The following is a 23473-nucleotide window of genomic DNA, read 5'->3' on the forward strand; positions in this document are numbered from 1 at the left end:
AGCCCTGTTGCTCAGCTGCCAGGCTGGGAGGCAGGTGAGGACACTGACCTGTGGGCACCCAACACAACCTGGGACCTCGGGGCAAGTAGGAGTCCCCTTTCCGAGCAGTAAGCTCACTGAGACATTGATTCTGCATGGTGTTTCCAGTGCTTATCTGAAGTGAAACCTTTAGTTTTCCTTAATGGTTAGTATTGCCTTTGTCCTTTTTAACAGTTTTGCATAAGAATGTGGAGTATCAGTTCAAAGTTAGTCCTTTGCCCCTTTGATTTTGTAAACTCAAGCGTGCAAATGTTGAGATAATCTAAGCAAAAGCAAACCTAAATTTAACACGCTGTAGTTTCTCTAAGACAACTGTAGGATTTGATTTTTTTTTTTTTTAGGTTAAAAGCATGTTTTCTGCCTTGTATCTACATAAATTTTTATCTCCTAGATACTTTGTGCACACACTCATCGTTTGCATGATTTGTAATACCTTCTTTGCATAAGCAAAGTGCCTGATAAATGATTATCCATTTATGTCTCCGTGCAGGTGAATGTGCATGCTGCCACGTTCTACGATTTAACTGGAAACACACCAGATTTAAAGATGGCTGCCTGTGTTAAGAACGACGGCTCACAATTAAAAAAATTTCCAAAGTTTATTAAAGAAAAAGAGGATACCCACAGCACAGCAGCCAAGGCTCTGGCCGGGCGGCTCTGGCCGGGCGGCTCTGGCCGGGCGGCTCTGGCCGGAGGTACGAGGGCGGGGAGCTCATGCAGCCGCTTTTATGCCCTCCAGACGTCAATCAAGCGTTTTGGCTACATTTACCCAATCCCGAACCAGGCCGTTCCTTTCCCGCCCTTTTGCCCGCCCATTGGAGGTGGCCCACCCCAGCTCCTCCCCTCTGCGCATGCTCCCTGAGGGCACTGGGCGTCAGGCACTCGGACTGACACCTTGACTGACAGCTGCAGAGAACCTTCTGGAAAACTCCTCGGTGGCTCCCGGCGGCCATCTTTCCCCTACAATTCACAGTTTATTTTTGTTTAAAACATTGCAAACATTTGGAACAGTTAAAATCCAGTCGAAACAACAATCTGGGAGGCATAAACCCTTATTAACTTGTTAAAAGACATGCTCAAGCTTTTTCTTAACAAACTTACAATTCTGAAAATACTTATTCTAACTAGCAAATTAACTTTTCAAATCTACCCAATGCCTTCAGTAACCCCTTAACATTAATCCATTATCAATTAACTTTTAACCCTTTTTACCACATACGCAAGCCAATTCCCCTTGGCCACTTGAACAGCATGTGTTTTGTACTGGCAAGGAGAGGAGGCAGAGTAAAGCATAAGAAACAAAATCATGTGGTGCAGTCACTGTTTTAAATTCTAAACAAATAAAAAGTTTTGGGGTTAACTCAGCAATTAACTTTTATTTCCCCTGTTTTCAGGTTACAGCTGTTGGAGTTAGTGGGGAAAATGTGTTATCATATGGAATAGCTTCATTTATCTTTGGTAAAAAGCAGTCTTCATGCTGTGAAGGTAATGGTAGGTAGTTTAAAGAGCTGACTGTTGGATTACTCAGCCTGTTGGCACCTACCAAATGTGACAGCATTTTACACAAAAAAACAATTAGACAATAACTGAGACAAAAGGCTTCTTCATTTCTCTATGCTAACAAATGCATGTCTCTTTACATAACCTTGTTTAAGCTTTGGGGGATAAAGAATATTTTTAAAAAAGCTTCTTTTATATTGGGGTAGTGCTTTAAACTTAATTTTGAAGACAATAGTTTTTATGTTGTAAAGGCGATGTAATAAAAATAGGTTGTACTGCAGCAATATCTAAAGCTCCTAAATTATTTAGAACTGCGATTTAACAACAAATTTCCAACCTCCCAGTCTGGAAAAGACAAACTGTATGACCACAGAGAGTGGAAAGTGCAGCTCCTTTTCCTGACAGGATGGAATTGCCTCTTCTGTATTTGTGCTCCCAGGCTCCTTCCAACGGTGGGATCTGCTTAAACCTTGTCCCACAGAGAAGGTAAAATGACTCATTCCTGAAAACTCCAGTGTTGGTTTGATAACCTGTTTAAGAGATCTCTTTTTTTTTTTCTTTTGATAGATAATGAACTGAAACCTCAGCAGAGAGCTTTGAAAGAATTGTTTCCTATATCGGATTCCTGAAATTATGATCTCTATATTTGCTCAGGTCCTGCTAAACTTCTCCACTGTGGTGCATCTATTACAGGAATCTTTCAAGCATGCCATGCTGGTTTGGAAGCCTTTGCATCCTGGAAGAACAAGCCAACTGATGCTGGCAGGTAGCATTTTATGTATCTTGCAGTTGAATTGACAAATACTTTAGTTTTGTGTCTTGTTTGGGTTTTTTTTTTTTTTTTTTTTTGGTTTGGTTTTTTTAAAATTTTAGATTTTGTAGCTTTGTAATTTTGGAGAATAATAACATTTTAATTTTCTAGATATAGAACCAATAGTGATAAAGTCACAATGCAAGATCTTTGGTCTTGGGAGAAAAGCAAAGACAAAATGACAAAGTATACTGTTTTTAAAAAGTTTTTCTTCTTATTTTTGGAAAGCAATTTGACTTCTTTCCCTCTCCCTTGAACTTTCTGTTCTTCATAAATAATCTCCCAACATATAATGGCTGTCCTTACATCATTTCAAAACCTCTATCTATCTAAAATGGGCAGGAGGCTGGAATTCTTTTGTTCTGACCAAAGATAAAAGTCTTGGAGATGACCGTGGCAAATAAATTGAGTAATTGTTAGAGGGCTATTTTTGGGTTTAGTAACTACATTGGGCACTGTTACTTTAAGCATCTGAGTTTTAACAAACCAAACAACATTCAAGGGAAGAACTGTGAAAAGTGGACACAAAACTGTCCTGAGGGTGAGTGTGAGAGTGGTTAATGTCTGTCTCCTCTGGGCACTTCAGCTGGCCATTGAAATGTGCTTTGTGTTTATTCAGAGTTAGTTGCCATTGGTGATTTTCTTCGTTTACTGAGGCTTCAGGCATGGGAATGCGCCTAACAAAGCAGTGCCTTCACCTCCAGGTCTGGCAGTGCTGCAGTTGTGTTGGGCTCTGGCTTCTCGTGCTGTATGTAAATGGAGCAGATCAACTCGGTAGCCTTGGCAGCAGGAATAGATTTTAAGAATACAAATAAAATTGAGGTGTCAGTCTCCTTTCCCGGCTGTCAGTGGATTTTGGTGCTTGGCTGCCCTTCTTGGTTTCTCTTTTTACGTTTTATTTTTTTTTAAACTTCTTCCTAATCTCTACTGTTAAGGGGAAAAAAAGAGAACTGTTTATATCAATAACATTTCATATTGCTTAATTATAGAAAATGTCTAGTGAAATTATCTGACCTATTCTCTGCAATCTGAAGTCCCTGATCTCTATGTTGTTCCTCTCCTTTTTAAAAAAACTATTATCAGATCAGAAAGTGAAAATTGTCCTGTACAAAGAGCAAAGGTGCCAGCCTTGGCCTCTTGAAAGATAGTGTCAGTTTTGTAATTTTGGTCAATTATCACAAGTACTGTAACTATTTCATACCAGGCCTCCTACCATTTAAGTTTTGGTAAGAGCTTATTTTATAAACAGGACCCTGAATCAATTTACTTCTTGTCCTGCCACCCCAGTACCAGGGTGACAAGCCACCCTTCCTCAGTGACTGCCCAAAAAATGTGCAAATACTGAAAATGAGCAGATCTATGGTATGAGCAGGTTGTCAGCCTTTCAGAAGCAATCTGAAACAAGAAGGGTTATTCAAGCTGCTTGTTTCCCAAATAAACGGACTAGATTTTGATCCACTGAAGCTGGTGACTGCTGGCATGTAAGAGGCATTGACACGCAGAACTCACAGAAAATATTTAGAAAGAGTAATCTCTCCTACACAGATAGCTACAAATACTGTCACAGTCCATTTCAGAGTTCAGCTTCTCTTCTGCAGCACGTGAAAGCTTTGAAACGTCCCATAAAGCCTTCGGGGATGTGTTCATTAACCATTTTTTCCAGATGCTTTCAGGGATTCTGTGGAATACCAGTTGTTCTAGATCTGGCTCTCAACAAGCAAACAGCCATCATTCCCCTGAAATTGTTTCTAAAGCCGTGTTTCAGACAGGAAAATACAGTAGTTGTTGAAATGCTGACTTTTGTGCTGCTGGTAAAAGGCAAGATACCACAATTAAACACCTAACAGTTGCTAGTGGTGTCTCATTTCAGCTGAATAACCAGCTAATTAGGGAAATTTTCATTTCTATCCTCTTTAGCATTGCACTTTCTGACTTATTCCTTACCTGCATATAAAGAGTACAAACTCAGCTGAAGACTTGTTGATGCTGTGATAATTTCATTACCTGCCTTCATCTGATTGTCTGGGCATTGAATTTGTACAGTTAGCTTTGCTCTCACCTCCTCATTTATAGTTCTGTGAGTATAAGTGTTGGTAATACTTGGGTTGCCAATAAATTCTATGACCTTGAAGTGTTTAAAAGTTTAATGTGTAAGATACTTGTTTTAATGTTGATTACTGAAGTATGTGACAATGGAAGTTTGGTTTATATATTATTAGTAGTATGTATTTTAATTGGACAAAATAGAAACCAGTCAATTCTCTCCTCTAGCTGTAGAGAAAATGGTTGGAAGGGACCTCTGGAAGTCATCTAGTCCAACCCCCAATATTTTTAAACTTTATGGAGCACATTCATTCCTGATGGATAATAATAACCTTGAAAAATGAGGGAGAACAGATGCTTGCAAACTTCATCAGGTTTGGGGTTTTTTAAAGACCATTCATTGTTACTTTTGAATTATTATTACTATTTTTAGTTAAAATTCAACTTTAAAAAGTTTTTGAGTGCAGAGGAATTTAAACAGATCAGGTAAAATTCATCTTAATTTCTTACCCACAGAAATGAGTGAATGTATAACCCCAAAGAAATGCACAAAACCAAACACTTTAATCTGCTATAGTTCTTTGTTTAATTTATGGCCCAGAAGTTTTTTGAAACAGGCAGATTATTTACCTTTTGTAACAGGTTAAAATTAACATTTTTTGCTTCTTTAATAAATACAAATTCAACCCTGAAAATCGGGCTGATTTGAGTCACTGGTTGCTACAGAAATGTTCATTTGATACATACAGCTGTAATTGGATGTTTGTTTCCCCCTGACTTGCAGATTCTCCTAATCCTCTGCCCGGTGGTAACTGCTGCCTTTTGCAAGGCATCCAGAGCGATGATGTGAGTGTCCTGTAAATGCTCTGGGCAAAGTGAGCCGGACCAGCTTTGTGATTTAAATTGGTGATCTGAGCTAACTTGTCTGAGTCTCTGCCTGAGTGATGAGATAGTGTTCCTCTGCTGCCTCTGAGGTGGAGGTGGCAGGACCAGGTGGAGAGGCAGGTGGCAAATTCACGTGGTTAATGTTGTTTTCTAATTCAGCTTTACTTTGTAAAAGAGTTAGATCTACTTGTTCCAGTGTTTTTAGGACAAGGGCTATTCTCACATCTTTTTTTATAGCAAGTTTATTACCAGGCCTTTATACCTCACTAAAGCTTGTTTTATAGCAGTGCTACTACATTCTTACCCATGCTTGTTTTAGCCACTGATTGTGTTCTGTTCTTTGGTGGAGAGGGGGTAGGACAGGACATATTTGGGGGTTGCAGAAGAACTACACTTCTGGGAACATGCACATTTTCATTTTGCTGATTGAGACAGCAGGAGCTCCAATTCAGGAAGATCATCTATGCTTGAATGTTTTGTACTGGCTTTAGCCCAGCACAAATTGCTGGTCTCTTTCCAGGTCATAATCAGATGAATGATTTTTCTTCTTTCTTCTTTGCCCTTTAAGGAAGGAGAGCTATACCTGAATTGCAGTTTCCAGGTTGAGGTTTTACAGCACAAGGGAAGATCCTTGCCTCTTCTGCCTCAGAAGTGAATTAAGCAAGGTCATGTACTTATTTATTCACTGACTATGTGTCCAATGTGTGTATTGGGGGACAAAATTTTCTAAAAATAGAGATATGTCTTTAAAAAAATCAGCGAATATAATTAGAAAAACATAGTGTTTCCCCATCTCTACCTCCCTCAGCCCTTCCAGTCTTAAACAAAATCTCTTCAGCCTGGAGAAGAAAAACTTTAGGGTGACTGAACTGTGGCCTTGCAGTACATGAAGGGAGATGACAAGAAAGATGGAGAGACACTTTTCACAAGAGCCTGGAGTTACAGGACAGGGGGAAATAGCTTCAAATACCTTCAAACAGAGAGAGGAGTTTTAGATTAGATATTAGAAAAACATTCTTCTCTATGAGGGTGGTAAGGCCCTGGCACAGGTTGCTCAGAGAAGCTGTGGCTACCTCTGGATCCCTGGAAGTGTCCAAGGCCAGGCTGGACAGGGCTTGGAGCACCCTGGGATACTGGAAGGTGTCCCTGCCCATGGCAGAGGGATGGGACTGGATGGTGTTTAAAGTCCTTCCCAACCCAGCCCCTTCTATGATTCTGTGTGACTTAAAAGTTAAGTAATAGTTGAGATCAAATCCAAGTTGAGCTCAGAGTTTACCTAGATGTACACCAGTCAGACTATCTCAGGAAGATAGATGAAGCTGGCAAGAAAGGTGCATATCTTAATACAGTGTACAGGTATTTGCCATAAATCCTCTATTTTAAAATTGATAGCTGAGTTTGAGTTTTGTCATTCCTGCTGAAATGTATTTGGAGAATTATGTGCTGATCTGGATGAAGGGGAGAGGTTCAAGAGGCTCTGCACTGTGTTGGAAAACTGCTCTGTTCCAAACATGAGGAACTGAGAGGAAAAATGTGGTTGCAAAAGTTAAAAGGTGTGGAAAAGAACTCCACAGAGAAGTTCTTTTGGTGTCCTGAATACCAGGGATTAGATTAGATTTTGGGGAAAGAAGTGTCTACACCTGGATTTAGGAACCAAGATTACATCTTTGTGGTGAAGACAGGCCAAAGGATATTCTGAACCTTCCATTTTCACTGCCATCTGGTTGTAAGGATCCTGCTCCTTTTCCTATCAAGGTTTTCTCCTGCTTCATCACTATTGAGATAAAAATCCAAAGCTTTCTTTTTTTTGGTTGTGAGTATAATCTGCTGCATCCCTATTTGATATTTAAGATATATTATTTACTCATGTGAAATCCATGTCACACGTACAGTGCAGTGGTTCTCTTTGTACAACTGCAATTAAGCAGGAATGCCAAGTCATAGGAGGCATTTCATTGCTGAACAATTAAACAGGAGTTGTGTATTAACTGGGATGTGTCCTTTGGAAAGAAGTTAGTGTCATCTTTATCTTGTGAGGCTCTTTGGTTAATTGGCATGATTTTTTCTTAACTACAGTCCTAACTGACACAGCTGGAAGTTCTTGCATTGAATCGAATTGATAATGTTGATAATGTTTAAAAAACCTAGAGCTAATCCACAGCGAAATAATTTTACAGTCCCAGAGAATGAAAAGTCTAATTCTGTTTTGTAACACTCAATAATCCCATTTATAGTCTGAAAAAGCAATGTGTGTCATGTAACCTTGGAGGCTGGTACTTATCAGCTGTTATTCCTTCTGAGTATTAAAATGGGGTTCTAAGTCAGCACCTCATTAAAATGCCTAAACCAGCTCTTTCCAAGCTGATGGCTTCCAACTGGAAACTTAAATAAGTCTGTGATAAGGGAGAGCAAATGGAGACATTGCAAGCAGCCTGTATGTGTACCATGAGGTGTTTGTTTTAAAAGTGCAGTAATCATGAGGGCTGTCAAAATCCAATGGAGTTAAAACACTTGTTCTACTTTTACCTTGCTGAAATGGCAGACTTTCTTGATAAGAACATTTAGATACCAAATCATAACTGAATTACAGTTACTCTCTGTGTAACTCTGGCTGTCCTAAATATGGCCCTAAATTTGAGATTGTCATGTCATAAAAGCTAATTCTGCCTCTAATGCTACTAAGTGTTTACCTGCTGGCATGTCATTCTTGCCCTGAAAGGCAATTTTTAATGTAAATCACAGGTCATAAACCAAAGCAGACAGGTTGTTGTGCACACATGGGAAAGCACAGAAACCACTGATGTGGAATTACAGAAGACGTTCCTCCACATTATTTGTAATTATTTAAAAAGGTGCAAGTCTGAAGCACCTTGGAGGTGGGAAGGGTGGTCTGGATAGGAATGCTTGGGATGGAAAGCACAGGAGCTGGAACAGTCAGGGAATACAGACATGGGCCATGTGGACACTTGCAGAGAGTTTGCCCTTTTGCACAATTAAATTCTTTTTCCTGCTGGGAGAAATCCATTTTTCTGTGGCTCTCCTAGAAGTGGGTTTTGGCCAGATTTGCTGAGACAAGGCAGTGGCAGTGCTACAGGCTCCTCCAAAGAGCTGGCTAAATGAGTTTTCTCTGTCCCCACTGAAATGGAAGCCAGGAAGACAAAATACACCAGAACTTCTGTTGTCATCCCCAGCTCTGTATGTGGGTGCTGGATAATGTAGCAGAGTGCTGAACTCTTATTCCTTAAACCTTTAAAGATTTAAGTGTAAAAGTGTAGTAAAGCGTAGTAAAGTTGTAGTAAAGCTCTTTGCCATGCAGCTCGCCAAAGAAATGCTATTTTTCACTCACTGGTAGTTTAATACCTTTCACCAGCTCTGAAGGATGGAAAAAGATATTTGTAATACACTTTTGAAAATTACAAGAAATTACAGGGGAAAAAATAAGAGGTCTAAGGAACTTTGGTAGGCTTTTCCTTTAGAGAGCTCCAGGATTTTTTGTATTAGGTGGAGGTTATGCAGCTGTTTTTATCCTGATGTTAACATATTAGGTTACAGGAATCTTTCCACTTAATTGAACAAACACAGGAAAGTATTTATGTAACTGAAAATCTGCAACTGCCAGCAGAATTAATTAGGAGACGAATAGTTAGGCAAATAGTAGTGTCCAAATGGTCCCAATAGAAAAATGTATTGCAATCCTAATAGAAATCTCATTAATGTTGTTGTTTTTGATGAGCTGTGCCTTTTGCAGTATCATAAAGGGAGGCAAATGTGGAAGGATCTCAGTGGGGTGTCAGCTTGGGTATGAGGCAGGAACAATATCAAGGTTTTAAGCTGTCTGGTCTCATTATTGTCACTTAGTCATGGCTGCAGCTCCACTATCTGCTTAAAAGCCTCCCTTGATTGAATGAGCCACTTTAGGGTGAAATAGGTACAGAAGAGAACATTTCAGGTTAGCATGTGGTATGGAATTGTTGCTTCATGCATGGGAAACAAGTTGTCTCTTATGCTGAGCATATAACTGAGGAAATAATGACACAAATGGAGCTTATTTCAAGTACTTCTGCTTGAATTTGTCAGTTTACTGCTTCAAAGAATGGAAAAGTTAATGAGCACATTATCTTGGACTTTCCACTGTAGTGTTACTCATGTAGAGGAATAAAAGAAAGGTTAATTAATGTGATGTCATATTTATAGTGGCTGTTCTAGGAAGCAGGTTCCTGGTCTGTAGTAACAAGGTCTGTCACATGGTCAGTGAGGGAAAATACCTTAGAAATAGTTCTCCAGCACAGAAATTGAGTTTTCCCTATTTTCCCCTTCTTTTGTCACCTGAGAATCTTTTTTAGCTCTGTTACAAATTAGTGTATTGTCATTTTCTCTGAGTGCATTTTTCAAGCTTGTTTCATAGGTGCATTGGAATGGACTAAAAAGCATTGTACTGTGAGAATAGCTTTAATCAAAACCTGTCAGTAAACCAAAAACAGTTCACAAAAAATCATTCAGAGTTCCCAGCTTGGAGAAGTGTTACTTCTGCAGAAATAACCTCCTCCATGCCTACCAGCTGGGGCCTGGAGAGGTTAAGGGAGATGTTTAAGGGTCACAAATACCATTTGAGGCAACACTGGTAATGTAAATTATCTCACATAACTCCAGTTTCTAACCAAGTTAGAATTACGGCTTTCATTACTCAACAGGGCCCTCCTGAATTGATCTACAGGGCCCTCCTGAATTGATCTGTTAACAGGATTTTTAAAACATTTTGATCAAACCACTAATATCTGAGTAGTGCACAATACAGTAAATTAATTAGATTTTTAGTAATGGGCAAATTAATCCACATCAAAACGTTCCAGGCTGCCAACTCTAGGAAAGTAGTGCTTCTCCTTGTCACAGTGAAAGTCAGCAATAACAGTTGTGTGCATTTTGTATTTATCTGTTCCCCCTCCCCTGTTAGCTACAGTTGCTGATGTTTTTCATTAACTTGGTTCCCTATTATGGCAGCAGCTGTGAATAAGTATCAGGCAATTCTCTTATTTATGTGCATGTCCTTAAAATGGGACTATAAAATATTCATTAATTCTAGATTGCTGGAGCCACATTCAGACACACACATCTCCTCCTTAGTGAAGAGACACAGACACTCAAGTGAGATTTTTGTGATTTTACTGTAGACCCAATATTTGAAAACAGGAAACAGGAAACAATTGACTGTCAGTCTCTGCAAGTGGCCTAGATGTGAGTCAATGCTCCATACTTTGCTGTCCAGTCCAGAACACCTGAAAATACGGGATTACGATTTCTTACAGTACACTGGATTTAATGCCACTTGTTCTTTAATAATTTGTAGCATTAATGACAAAATCTTCTGCTGCTTTCTAAACACAGCCCTTTTGTCCTGCAGCCCAGAATTTGCAGGAGGGTGAACAGAGGAGCTGTGTGAGGAAGGAGCAGCAGACTGGTGTCTCTGGAAGGAGCTGGCTGTGCTGCCCATTTTGGAGCAGGAGTGCCACACGTGCAGCCATTCCCTCCAGGAACACCCAGCACCTGCGTCAGGGACACAGATGTGCAGCAGCTCTGGTGCCTATAAAAATACCAATTGCTGTGCAAATACTGTGCAGCTAAGGAGGGGCTGCTTCTCTCTGTAGTGTTCTTGAACTAAACCTCTCTGGGGGTTGTGCTGTGGGAGTGTGGCCAAGGCCAGGACTTCCAGAACTGGAGAGATTCCCTGGAAGGAAGAATCTCTTCACAGCCAGCACAGAATACTAAAATCCTAGAATGGCCTGGGTTGGAAGAGACTTTAAAGTCCATCTTGTTCCAACCCCCTGCAATGGGCAGGGACACCTTCCACTATCCCATGTTGCCCTAAGCCCTGTCCAACCTGGCCTTGGACACTGCCAGGGACCCAGGGGCAGCCACAGCTTCTCTGGGTAACCTGTGCCAGGGCCTCACCACCCTCACAGAAAGAATTTAATCTCAATACCTAATCTAAACCTACTTTCTGTCAGTCTGAAGCCATTCCCTCTTGTCTTGTCTGTCCAGGCCCCTGTAAAAGGTTTCTTTCCATCTTTCTTGTGGGCTCCTTTCAGGTACTGGAGGGCTGCAATGGACTTTCTGTGCACCTAAGACAGAGCTGGACAAAGCTGTACTGCTGAACCCTCTAGGGCTACTGGAATCCTGAAAGACTGGGAGAAGTAGAAAATAAATCTCAAGGCAGAGAAGCAAGCAGAAACTTGTGTGCTATTTTTTCTTTCACCAGAAAGGAAATGGTTCCTGAAGCATTCAAACATTTGCTTTGCCTAAATTTTAACTTTTTTCAGGCCATTTTTCTTTTAATATCCAAAAGTGTTTTTTCAAAGTAGAATTCAGGCTAATGCAAGGAGAGGAAATGTAGATTATTGAATGCTGGGGAAGTCAAAATAATGGCTACAATGGGAGTCTGGTTCAGAAATAAACAGGCAATAGAAAGTTAGTGCTGGAGGGCACTTTTCAATTCCTCAGAAAAGTTAAACAGCTCTGGTCTCAATAAGTGTAACTTTCTCCTGTTGTGTCCCAGCTGATGAGCATCCTCCTTTCTGGCCCTACCTGATTCTATGTCCTGCCTTGCCTTTTTCACCACTTAACCAGAGACAAAAATCAGGTTCAGGTTATGCAGCCATTTCTACTGTGAGTCTCTCGTGCATTGGCTTTCATGTTCTCTCAAAATCACAGAAGGAAAAAAAAAAGAAAGAAACGAAACCCAAAAGAGCAGTCCATTAGCAGAGGCTAATGACTGAAAAATCAAAAAGGGAAAAGGGAGTGAAGATGTGAAAAACACAGAGTTACTTAGGGAGGAGAGGGTGAAGGGAGGTGTTCAAAGGGTTACACTGCTCAGCAGTAACAGGAGTTATTTCTAGAAAAAACACCCTCCAAACATGAACAGATCTGGTCATACTGGTGTGAGGGCAGAAGCAGCGAGTCAGGAGGTTAAATGGTGTATTGCACTGAGCTCTCGTTGCATTCTGTATGTGAGACAGGGATTCCTGGCAGAAATCCCTACTGGTAGGATTTTAATTTCCCTGGAGCAGCAAGAGCAGCCTTTTCTAACCCCTGGTGCTGCTCCTCCCAGTGTCAAGGCTCCTGACCCCACGTCTGTAACTGAGCTTCATTGGGGTCATGTCTGCAGGGGTTAAATGGCTGGACTTGATGACCTCAGAGGTCTTTTCCAACCTCGGTGATCCCATGAATCTGCAATGCAGAGGCCCTTTGGGACCTGTTGCACCGAAGGGACTCTTCAAAACGTCTGCTCTTTATGTATGTCACGAAGTGCCATCCTGGGAGCATGACTTTGACAAACCCGGGCACACTGTGCAGGCTTCCCCGGTCCCCTTTTACAGCACAGACAATCCCTTCACCATTTACACAGCCAAATTAGCGATCCAACCCGTAAGGATTTGAAAATGAGCCTCTGCCTGCGGCACTGGGAGGACTGCTGGGGGGCACTGCTGGCTCGGGGGGCTGTGTTCACCCCCTGGCTATGGAAATAAAGGGTGCTGGCTGCTAAAGAGGGGTGCTGAGAGCCACCCTGGGGCTGCTGAGGGCACCCCTGAGGCGGCCAGGCTCGGCCATGAAGCTTCATTACAGTCTGCATTTACTTCTCATTCCAAATTACTGAAAGCCAAACTCCTCCTCCTTCTGATCAAAGCCAACTTTTTTTCCGTGTGAACTTAACTGTTTCTTGCTCATGTTTAACTAGATTTTAAAGCCATATTTTAACATAAGTTAAAGTACTGTCTATATTCCCCCCTTTTTTCCTTTTCCCCAGCAGAGGCTGGAGGGTCAGCATGTAGAGCTGCAGGCTCTTGGGGGAGCGAATTGCCTCCCTTTCGCACTCCTCAGCTCTGCTGGGTCCTAGTGCCTCCCTGCCGTCTGTGCCATCTCGCCTTTCAGTGTCTCTTAAAACTCTTCAAAACAACATCCAGCGGGTCAGGAAACACTGATCCAGCACATAAAGAGCAGGTCGCCTCTCAGGAGCACGAGCAGATCCCATGCAAGACGGTTTCTAAAATTAGAGGTTGTGTTATTCTTTTGTTGGTGTTACAGTGGTGTTGTTTCCATAAGTGAGAGTTGGTTCTGACCTGAAACAGCTCTAACACACGCAGTCCCTGCTGGGAGGGGACAAGGATTTGCTCTGTTTGCAGATGGACAAATCTGCACCCGGCAAGCGCTACCATCAGTGTCCTCCAGCTTCACTCCTCTGCCTGCAGCACTGGGCAGACCTTACACGGGGGAAGTAATGCTTAGAGCTTCTGCTCTGCCCTGCCCTGCCCTTCTCCTTCCCAGATCATGCAAACTGCTCTGCATTTCAGGTACAAAACAGAGGTTCTGTTTTGATGTGTGTAAGATTTAGCTTGCTTTAATTTGTGAAGTCAAAGCAGAGCAGTAGTTTAGAGAAAAACAGAATTAGAGATTGCTGCAGAAACTGACTTGCATAGATATCTTCTGTAATTTTAATAGTACTAGATAGGCCATCACCAACTGATATACATTAATCTATTATCAATGAAGAAACTAGTTTGTGCTAGGACTTTGGTTTAAAGAAGCTTTTCAGAGGAGCATAGTGTTGGCTCAGCAGGTTTGCTGAGCCACTGAAAGTAGTTAAATGTAGACCTCTAACTTTTTTCCTTTCCTGCTATACTACTACACAATTAAGCACTTACTTTTATTAGTTTTTATATTGCCTGAATGTGGTAGCAATGTAAAATATGTTGAGGTAGAACCTGAGGGGTTGGGAATTTAATGTACATATGGATTTATTTTTAAAAAGAGAAAAAAAATCTGGCAGAAGTTAGTTACATGTTCTTTGAGAAAGTAGAGCTCTGCACTGGTGTTTGTTTCCACAGCCTTGGAGAGTTCCCAGGGTGTGGCTGACAGACACAACGACAAAGTCTCACCTCCTGGTCAAAAGCAGCCCAGTCCCCCCGAGGACTTCAGAGGACTAAATGCGGAGGCTGGAGAGCTGTAGGAACACAGGGACAGGCTCTGTCCTGACAAGTGCAGACACAGCTCCTGCTGCCTCGGCCTCAGTCAGTCAGAGCTGAACGAGGTCCAAAGTGTTGGTGTAAGGCTGCCATAGCACCAGTGCAGACCTGCCTTGCACAAGGTTATGCTGCGAGACACTGCCAAAGCTCTTCTGTCCTAAGGAACTGAGGGAAAATGGGTGAGAGTTAAGCAGCCTTGGAATAGTTCCATATTTTTGATAATTGTTCAATGTTTCTAGTATTTCCTGCATGGAATATCTGGTGTGTTAAATCACAAAAGAGCAGAACACAGTGGGGGCTTAAATTTAAACTAGTTCAGAGAAAGTACTGTACACAGACTCTGCTCCTTGCCCCAGCAAGAGAGGTAGGGACAGATTGCATCAGTTGGCCCAGTCAGGGATTAGACACATTTGGGATGACAGATCCATAAACTAATGGGAGCATTTAGCATAACAGAGTCCATGTTGGGGCAATATGAGGGGACAAATGGTAGGAAGCAGATGTGTGCTTTCCTCCTGGAGTCAGACATGGAGCTGGAAGAATGCGTGCTCTGTCCACTGATGTATTTCTAGTGTGCTTAAACTTGGCTGGCTTGTGATTATTTTTGATCCTTGCATCACATCCAAACAGTGGGAGGGGGAAGCCGTTTCTTGTTTTGATGATCACCCTTTCTTACAATCCCACTGAGAGAAGGTTTTAGTGTGTAGGTTTTAGTGTGTTTAGGAACTGTAAAGAGAACAAGACAATGAGAGATGTGGAGGAAAGGGGAGAAACAGGATTTTTAGGAACAGAAGGGAAAGGAGAAAGCTGGAGCAGGAGGATGCTAAAGCAAATGCAGTAATGTGAACAGAAGAAATGATTTCCAGAAAACAGACATATGAGGAGTCCCTTCTGATGACTAGTGAAAAGGCTTGAGCTTTTTAAGGCTGGTATTTCTACCCCTGCAATGGCACACAATTTAGGCAGTTTTCCATTAAGACCCCTGAAAGGAGGGGGACTTTACATCTAAGTTTCCTCTTCAAGTGGACCCCAAAATAATGAGTGAGTAGAAAATCAATACTAAAAAGAAATTTTCTGATTTTGTGAGTGTCCAACTCCATTTTTTTTAATTAATAGAATTTTGATTGACACACTGGATCCTGGCCTATAAAGGGATCAGAACACAGAGCAACACTTGCATTGTTTGAGTGGCAAAAGTAGAATAAATCTATGCCATTACTTTTCCAATCCCTTTAAGAGCAACTTCACTCATGTAAGCGTTAGCAAAGAAATAATCCATGCATGCTTATTGCTTTGTTCATGCTTGCATGATTTTATTGATAATTAAATAGTACATGTTTGAGATCCAGAGGCAAACCAGACTCTAGTATGCCTGACTCATTTCTCCTCTCTGAACAAAAATGGGAAACATCAAACCTCTGTGGTGAGGCTGTCTGATGTTCTGGAAGGCTCACAGCTTTACCCTGCTCCTCTCATGTAGATATCCTTAGGTAGATATCTGATACTTGCTGAGTTTTGTAGTAATTGGTTACTGGAGAGGGACAAATGTGTTCTCTTGTGCACAGGGAGATTTTCTTGATGATCTGAAATGTGTGACAGGGCTTTTCTTCTCTGTAAAGTGGATTGGAGCAGGTCTGGAAACATGAGATTTGCCTTTTCTCGTAACATGGGGCAGTGAAATAGGGATGCAGGAAAACTGATGTAAAGAGTATAAAAGAACCTTTTTTAATCCAATATTGCCTTGGTATTTGTGAGACACACTCAAAGGATTTCTTTACTCATGTATGTATGTATCCCTCTGCACATGTAGCTGCTCTGGCACTGAGTGCTGGTGAAGATGGATGGGACTAAATAATAAAATAATCCATGGAAAAAGCAGGTTTCAGTAGGGATGGCACCTTCTTCTGTGTGCTTGTAAAGCTGGACACTGGAACTACTTTAAACACAAGCTACAGAATAATAACACTTGTTCAGATGTTTTGAACTATGTATGATTATTTCTCCTTTCTAGCTCTGTCTCTTAGAAATCATGCTGTTCCTTGTGTCATGTTAGCTGTCCCTTATGATAATTTGTAGGGCCAAGTGTAGAGATCTCAAGGGTAGGACACACCAGACATTTCTGTTCTGAACAGGGATAAATACACAGACTGGTGCTGCATTAAAGAATGCAATATGAGCTCAATGTGTGCATCAAAGAATCAACAAAAGAAAGCCCCAGATTTACCTCTCAGTTAAAGTTTCTCTTCTCTGTCAGTTTTCAGATAGTCATCAGAGAGGGATGAACTTGTGATGCCGAATTGTGATAAAAACATTGAAAATAATTCAGTCAACAACCAGGCATGAGCCTGCTGGAAAACAGGATTCAGTAGTGTCTGTTCTCAGTGATGAATTTTAGCTGGAACTGTGGTCAGCACTGCATTTCTTCCAGCAGCTGAAGCTGGGGTGATGTGACTGTAGGACTGTGGTGTGACAGGGTAGTGTTGCCCTCCCTCTTCCCCATTCCACCCTCTGCCTTCTCACATCATTATGAACACTTTTCTCTCTAGAATGTGTATTGATAAAGAGTACCTCAGAGCAGTTGTGATCTTCTTTTCCTCCCTGCTTTTTCTCCCATTTGGAAGCAAGTACTTTTTGTTTGTTTACAAACTGCTGGATCCAGTTTTATGTTGTTACATAAAGGATGGTCAATCCTACTGGACACCTACACTCAGTTAACCACAAAACGTTCTTCACCTGGCATTCATGCAACATTTGAAATATTCCTTCCTTCCTTCCCCATGCTGAACCAAATTCTCTCTATTTAAAATTGCATTTAGTTGCATTTTCTTGGGAGACATCTTGTTGGCAGCTCTTATATTGAAAAAGGAAAACATTTAATCGTTGCAACTGATCTGTGGTAGAACTAATTTACAAACCGAGTAATTTTGGTTGCCATGAAGTGATCTCAGTTATAAAAGATGACCTTTCTAGGAGCAAGACACTTTCAAGTACAAGCCACTTGTAACTTTACAAGACAAAATACAAAGATTGCATTTGTGGATAATGAATTTTTCAATAGCATCAGTGACTCATGCAGAGAAACTGATTAGAAATTCTGCAAGAGGAGATGCAACCCTTGCAATAATTCTGTGTGGATCTCAGGGCTGATCAGTGTGGGAAAGAGATGATTATGCCAGAAGCCTTTAGTTCAGAGAAGAGACAACTTGCAATGCAACAGAGGTTATAAAACCATTAGTGCGATGAGATAAAGACTGGCTGTTCAGCAGCTCCTCTAGTGCAAGAACTTTGGAGGCATTGCACAAGCCTGGTGGAGTCAGCATGTGTCCATGGTGAAATCCATGGTGAACTTGGAGAGCTTATTTCCAAAGGATATCAAAGTCTCCTTGCTTTGAGAGCATGAAGTGTTACAGGAAATAGAAATGTGCTGAGGACACAGCTGATTTTGAGCATGGTTTTGTTGGTTCTGCTGGGCAGGAAGACTGCTGGACATTTGAACTGCAGTAAACACAGTGAGACTTAAAGTAGGTGCCACATAGCTGGGTTGTGACCATCCATCTTCCTGTCCCACTGACACATTCCATGATCAAGGGTGGGCACTGAGGATGACAAGGATGACTTCACTGTGCCTGGCAGGGGAACAGCAGAATCTTTCACTGATCTGGTAAATGGGCTCAAGTAACAGGCCTGCTCCATTCAAAGCTGCATTGAGGATCCTGTGGTAACAAGTTGTATAAACACAGGAGGCAAAGAATGCTCTCTGCAATGTTTCCTGAGGTGGGAAACAGGCACACCTCTCTGGAAATGGCACAAGAGGCACTCAGGGCATGGGAGCAGGATGCAAAGCACACTTTGCCTTCATGGTTCCTGCTTTGGGGGCTGATAAGGACAGGAACTGCATGACAGAGCTCATTCGTGGAGGGAAAAGGGGTGGAGCAAGATAATTGGGAAATGCTGGCCTGGACAAGTCTCTGTGTAGTTACCAAGAGGAAACTCTCTACTTTGCCCTTTTCCTGGCAGCAGCAGTGGCACTGCTGCCCTGACTCACGTGTAAGGATCGATGACTGGTACATTTTTTACCCCTGACTTGACTCTTGCAAGAAGCCTTCAAACAGCAAAATTAGCACATGACCATGATATTTTGGGGCTTCTGTGCTTATTGAAGCAAAGCTCGTTGACTCAGTTTCCAGCTGGACTGGGCTCTCGAGGAATACTGGCAGGGCAGAGCTCTGTAGCACTTTCCTGTCTGAGTCTCCTTACCCTGACTGAAGTGCTCAGGCATGCCAGAAAGAAGCTCTGTTTTTTCTTGGCAGAAGTTGCTGGCTTATATTTAAAAGAACTATTCTAGAGCTTGGAATTTTAATTATTTTGAATCAACTTTTGATTAAATTGTTGCTATTAAATAAAGTATTAATCATCTGGAAAAGACCTAAAACTGGCTGGGGATAATCCTGCTAGACAGTGTGTGTTTGTTTCAGTTTAAATCTGTTGCTGTTAGGCTTTGGGTTTCTTTTCCTGAAGAAGCATGGGGAGGAAGGGCACATAAGTCAAAATTTTATTCTGAACTAATTGCCTTGTTCTGAATTGCACAAAACATCTGATCTTTTTCACTGTAAAATTTCAGGATAGAAGGATCATTAACATTAAAGATAACACAAAATGCAAAAGTGTTTGTTGAACATGAGATGGAAATTTATGGTATTGTACTTTTCTTGTTTCACAGCTAAAACTGGCCTGTTGCAGCTGGGTATGATGGAGCAGCACTACAGCCATGAGTGGTGGTGAACAGCATCCAGTTTGATTGAAGGGTTCTTTCTGCATTGTGAAAAAGGGTATCCTCACCCAGCAAAAATAAATCAATCCTAACGTGCATTTTATTACCTATCAGTTTTTACCTTGAAAATAATACAAGAGCAAAGAAAAATTAACCACAGACATTTGAATGTAATTGGAACATATGACAGCAAAATGGTCACTCCTATTACAGCAGTACAGCAGCCAGGTAAAACCACTTTTTTTTTCACGCCCCATGTTGAATTGAACGTCCTCAGATCTGTGACAAATGCATAGTTGGAAACAAAGAGTGACAGGCTGACAATTTTCTTCCACTCATGGTTAATTTTTGTTTAGGAATCTGGCTGAAGACCTTTTAGCATTGCTGTTCCTCAACAAAAAGTAGCACTTCTGCCATGCTGGAGACTTCAAACAGCCACACAGAGTGCTAATCCACCTGCTCAGCAGTGCTGAAATGGTAATGATGAATAATAAATGCTTCTGCCTCCTTCAGAATATTACCAAACTTTTCCTCTCCAGGTAGGTTTACCAAATCCTAAGTCATCCTGTGCCCAGACTGGCCATAAAAATACCTTACACAGGTTACAACAGAACCCTTTGTGTTGTGTCATCCTAGGCCTTAATTTTTCACCCTGTTTGCCTTGGACTTCCCAGTGGTTTGTATTAAGTGACTTCCAAATGTACTTCTAACAAAAATTTGCTGATGTAAAAACTTGATATATAAGGTTCTGGTCATTGCATTTGCTTAAATTGGTAAAGCTCACCTGTATGAGAAGTGTGTCTATAAAAGAAAAATCTTACGAATGTATAAAACTCATAATCGTAAAGTTTGAGGAGTAGAGCAAGTTTGTTTGCCACTGGATTGATCAGCTGGTGATGGGTTTTGGTTTCTTTTCCCAGCTTTGATGTTCAGTAACTTGGTTATGTTTTGAATTTCAGCTTTGTAAGGTGCTTTCAAACTGAATAGCAAGGTGCTATTTGTGGCTGCAGCCATTACAAGGCAGATACTTTCCAAACCTTTAGGAAATTCCTAATTCAAGGGATAAAGGAAGGAAACAGGAAAAAAAAATACAATTAAGCCAGATCTAAGTAACAAAAGTAACACAATAAAGAAAGGTCTGTGAGAGAATTCCCTCTGGGAGGGGAGCAAGGCTGGTGTCTGGGGCTTCAACACGAATGGATCATTCATGGCAAGCCACTCTGTGGTGGAGAGAGCACAGGGCTCACTTCTCAAATAGAAAGTGTCTGTAATTCTGTCAGGCACTGTGTGACCTGTAATTATGGCCCTGCGCTCTTTTATTAATTTACACTCCTGCTTTACTTTGCTTGTGTCCAAGCACATCCATATTATGATGCAAATTCACCAGCAGCATGAAGGCCAAGCTCCAAGTGAGTTTTTGTCATACCAGTTCAAATCACAAGTCAGGGGGAAAAAAAGGCACGCATTCAAACCATTAATTTAACATGTTGGTACAGATCTAGATTCATTAATAAAATACAAACTTGCTGATGACCAAACTGGTGCAAACTTAGGTTTCATTTACCTGTGTGAGAGGTTTATTTATGCCTGTACCTCTCTCCTGGAACGACTTCCCATGGAGTAGAATTGCCAGAATAAGCATGGCTCTAATACAAACCTCCATCAAACAAACTGAAGTTTGTATGTATAGACCACTCAGCTATTTCCAAAGAAAATAAACATGATGTTAGTCTTAATGTATTCAGCAGCTTTGTTTCTTAAGAAGGGTGAAGAAAACGGTGTCTTTGGACATTGTGTTTCATAGGATTGCAACCGAAGTACTACAAATTTTGAGTATTTTGTCTTGAAATACTATTTCCTATGCAAGGATAACAGTTAACTCCTGTCTCTGTGTCTGTAATTGCAAGAAACATCCCACAGAGTCCCAGAATGGTTTGGGTTGGAAGGGTCCTTAAAGATCATCCAGTTCCAACCCCCCACCATGGGCAGGGACACCTTTATGTGCAGATCAACATCACACCTTCCCTTTGTCCTCCTGTCACGCACTGATTTCCCCCCGTGTCTTTACGTGGGAGAAAGCACAAGGCATGTGGCAGGGAGCTGAGGGAGGCACGATGAGAACTGATCCAAAGACGGATCTTGTATTTCAGACCAGTTAAAACAATGTCCCTGTCTTCTCCCGTGGCTACAAGTTCCAGCAATGTGTTACCTGTTGCAATTTTTAACCGTTTGTAGCTGGAATTGATGTCTCCTCGTTCACTCCTCAGGGATTTGGTGAGTTTAATGTTGATCAGATCTGCTCCCTGTACGGTAGGCATGAAACACCAAACTTAATCCTAACTGGCTCTGGCGAAGTTAGTTCAGCTGGTGGCCCTTTAAATCTCTTTCTAAACATTTCTCCCTCTGCTGTAGTTGGTAAAACAGGAATAAACCTGCCGTCAGGAGCACGGGGCAGGCATGGAAGCGCTCCCGTTCCCGGGGGAGCAGCGCGGGGGAGCGGGCAGGAGCTCCCGGCCAAAGCACCCCCGGCATTCCCCAGCGAGGGTCAATAAAGAGCTGCAGGATCAATCAATGGCTTCGGTGTTTTCCTAACCCGCTGTGCCTGCACCGAGCCCAGCCGGGGGGCGGGCAGGGCTCCCATCCCGATCCCCTCGGAGCTCCTGGGTTTCGAGTTGTCACTCTCTGGCTCCTTCCCACCCCTAAACGCCCCTGCTCCTGCCGCTCCCGCCGGGTCCGTGTGTCAAGGGCCGCTTTCCTGGCCGCCCTCCGCTCGCAGCGATAATTAAACCACTTTTCCGTCGTAAACCAGAAACGGGGTGAGTGCCAGGAAGGCGTGAAACTTTTCCGCCGTGACTTTGGCCGTCACCGCCCCCCTGCCCGGTCACTGCCCGTCCCCTCCCGCCCGCCCGGTCTCTCCAGTGCCACCGACGGTGGCTCTGGCTGTCCCTGCGGTCCCCTCCCCCCGCCCCCCCCAAAAGTGCGATCCGCTTCGATCTCGCCTTCAGAAAAGTTCACTTTATTTACAAGGGGGGCGCCGCGGGTTTCCCCCCTGTTTACACACACACATTTGTAAAATTAGCCAACCCTCCTGACAAAAATGCAAGAGAATGGCTGAGAAATAAATAAACCTCTCCCACCCCCCCGAGACGGAAAGGTTCCAAGCCAGCAGAGTTCTGCTTTCCCCCACCCAGGGCTCAGGCGATCCTGCTGCAGAATTCGTCGAAGTCCCTCTCCATGAAGAGCTCGCTCTCGATGACATCGTCCTCCGAGGGGAAGTACTGCTGGCTCTCCTCCTGCGGGGAACCCGCGGCCGCACTGCCCCCGGCCCCGACCCCGGCCCGGGCGGGCGGGGAGCGAGCAGCGGCTCCGGGCTCCCCCGCGCACTCCATCAGCGCCCCGCGGGCGTTCTCCAGCACCCCCAGGTACGAGTCCATGTCCAGCGGGTCCATCTCGCAGTCCGACCCGCCGCTCTCGGTTCCCACCGAGTCCGAGCGCAGATGCATGAGCTGGTACTTCTCCCGCATCAGGAACTGGTTGGTGTTGCGCGGCGCCCGCATGCCCGGCGCCCGCCGGCCCAGCACGTTGACGGGCCGCAGGGAGAGCAGCACCCGCGGCCGCGCCGGGCGGTGGCAGCGACGGAAGGCGCGACAGTGCTGCTGCTGCAATTGCTGGTGCTGGTAGTGCTGGAAGTGGCTGTGCGTGCGGCTGCCCAGCAGCTTCCGCGCCCCGCCGGGGACCCTCCCGCGCCGCCCGGGCGGCCAACGGGACCGGCTGCCGCCCCGCCGGGGCTCGCCGCCCTTCAGCGGCGTCGGGGAGGCGCCCCCCGGCACCCCCTCGCCGCGGGCGGGCTCCCAGGGCGGGCACACGATGAGCTCCGCGCGTCGCAGCATCGCGGCCCCCCGGCCTCTCACATGCTCCGAGCCGCCGGGACGCCCCCGCCGCGCTGCTCCTACGCCGTCGCTTCTCCGGCGCGTCCTCCGCTTCTCTCCGGGCCGAGCGGCCGCTTCCCAAGAGCCCTGCGGGGGCCTCTGCGGGCGCCTCTACCTTTTCACGATCCGCTCTGTTTTTTTCTTGAGCGGAGCCCGTTGGCAGCGCATAGCCTGGCTGAACGGCTGCTGGCTGCGGGGCAGCTTGACGGGTTCCAAGCCGCCGCCTCGAAGATGGTCTCGCCTACTCCCCGGCCGGGCGCTGCCGGGCTGTCAGCGCTGCGCCGGGCACGGCGGGCCGGGACAGGGCCCGGGAGCGGAGCGAGCGAGGGGAGGGGAGGGAGGGCGCCGAGGCTCAGGGACCGCACAGGGAGCGCGCGCACCGCCCGCCGCCCCGCGCCCACTGCCGGCCCGCTCCCGCGCAACCCCTACTTATCACCTCCGGCGCAGTCCAACTGCTGCCGCACCGTGGGGGTGTGCCGGG

At 43.8% G+C, this 23473-nt stretch overlaps 1 long non-coding RNA gene across 3 annotated transcripts; it reads left to right on the forward strand.

The window, feature by feature from the left end:
- Positions 1 to 787: 787 nt before the first annotated feature.
- LOC146431874 (uncharacterized) lies at positions 788 to 21619 on the forward strand. Of its 3 annotated transcripts, XR_014854792.1 has the most exons (4): positions 788 to 1524; positions 2194 to 2305; positions 19013 to 19291; positions 19420 to 21619. It is a non-coding gene; the product is annotated as an uncharacterized LOC146431874 (long non-coding RNA). The 3 variants fall into 3 exon arrangements; XR_014854791.1 differs by having other exon boundaries at positions 19013 to 21619; XR_014854793.1 differs by having other exon boundaries at positions 2233 to 2305; positions 19013 to 21619.
- The last annotated feature ends 1854 nt before the right edge of the window (positions 21620 to 23473 follow it).

Source organism: Lichenostomus cassidix, chromosome 12 (assembly GCF_008360975.1).
Source record: "Lichenostomus cassidix isolate B80296 chromosome 12, HeHo_3.0, whole genome shotgun sequence".
NCBI lineage: Eukaryota > Metazoa > Chordata > Aves > Passeriformes > Meliphagidae > Lichenostomus > Lichenostomus cassidix.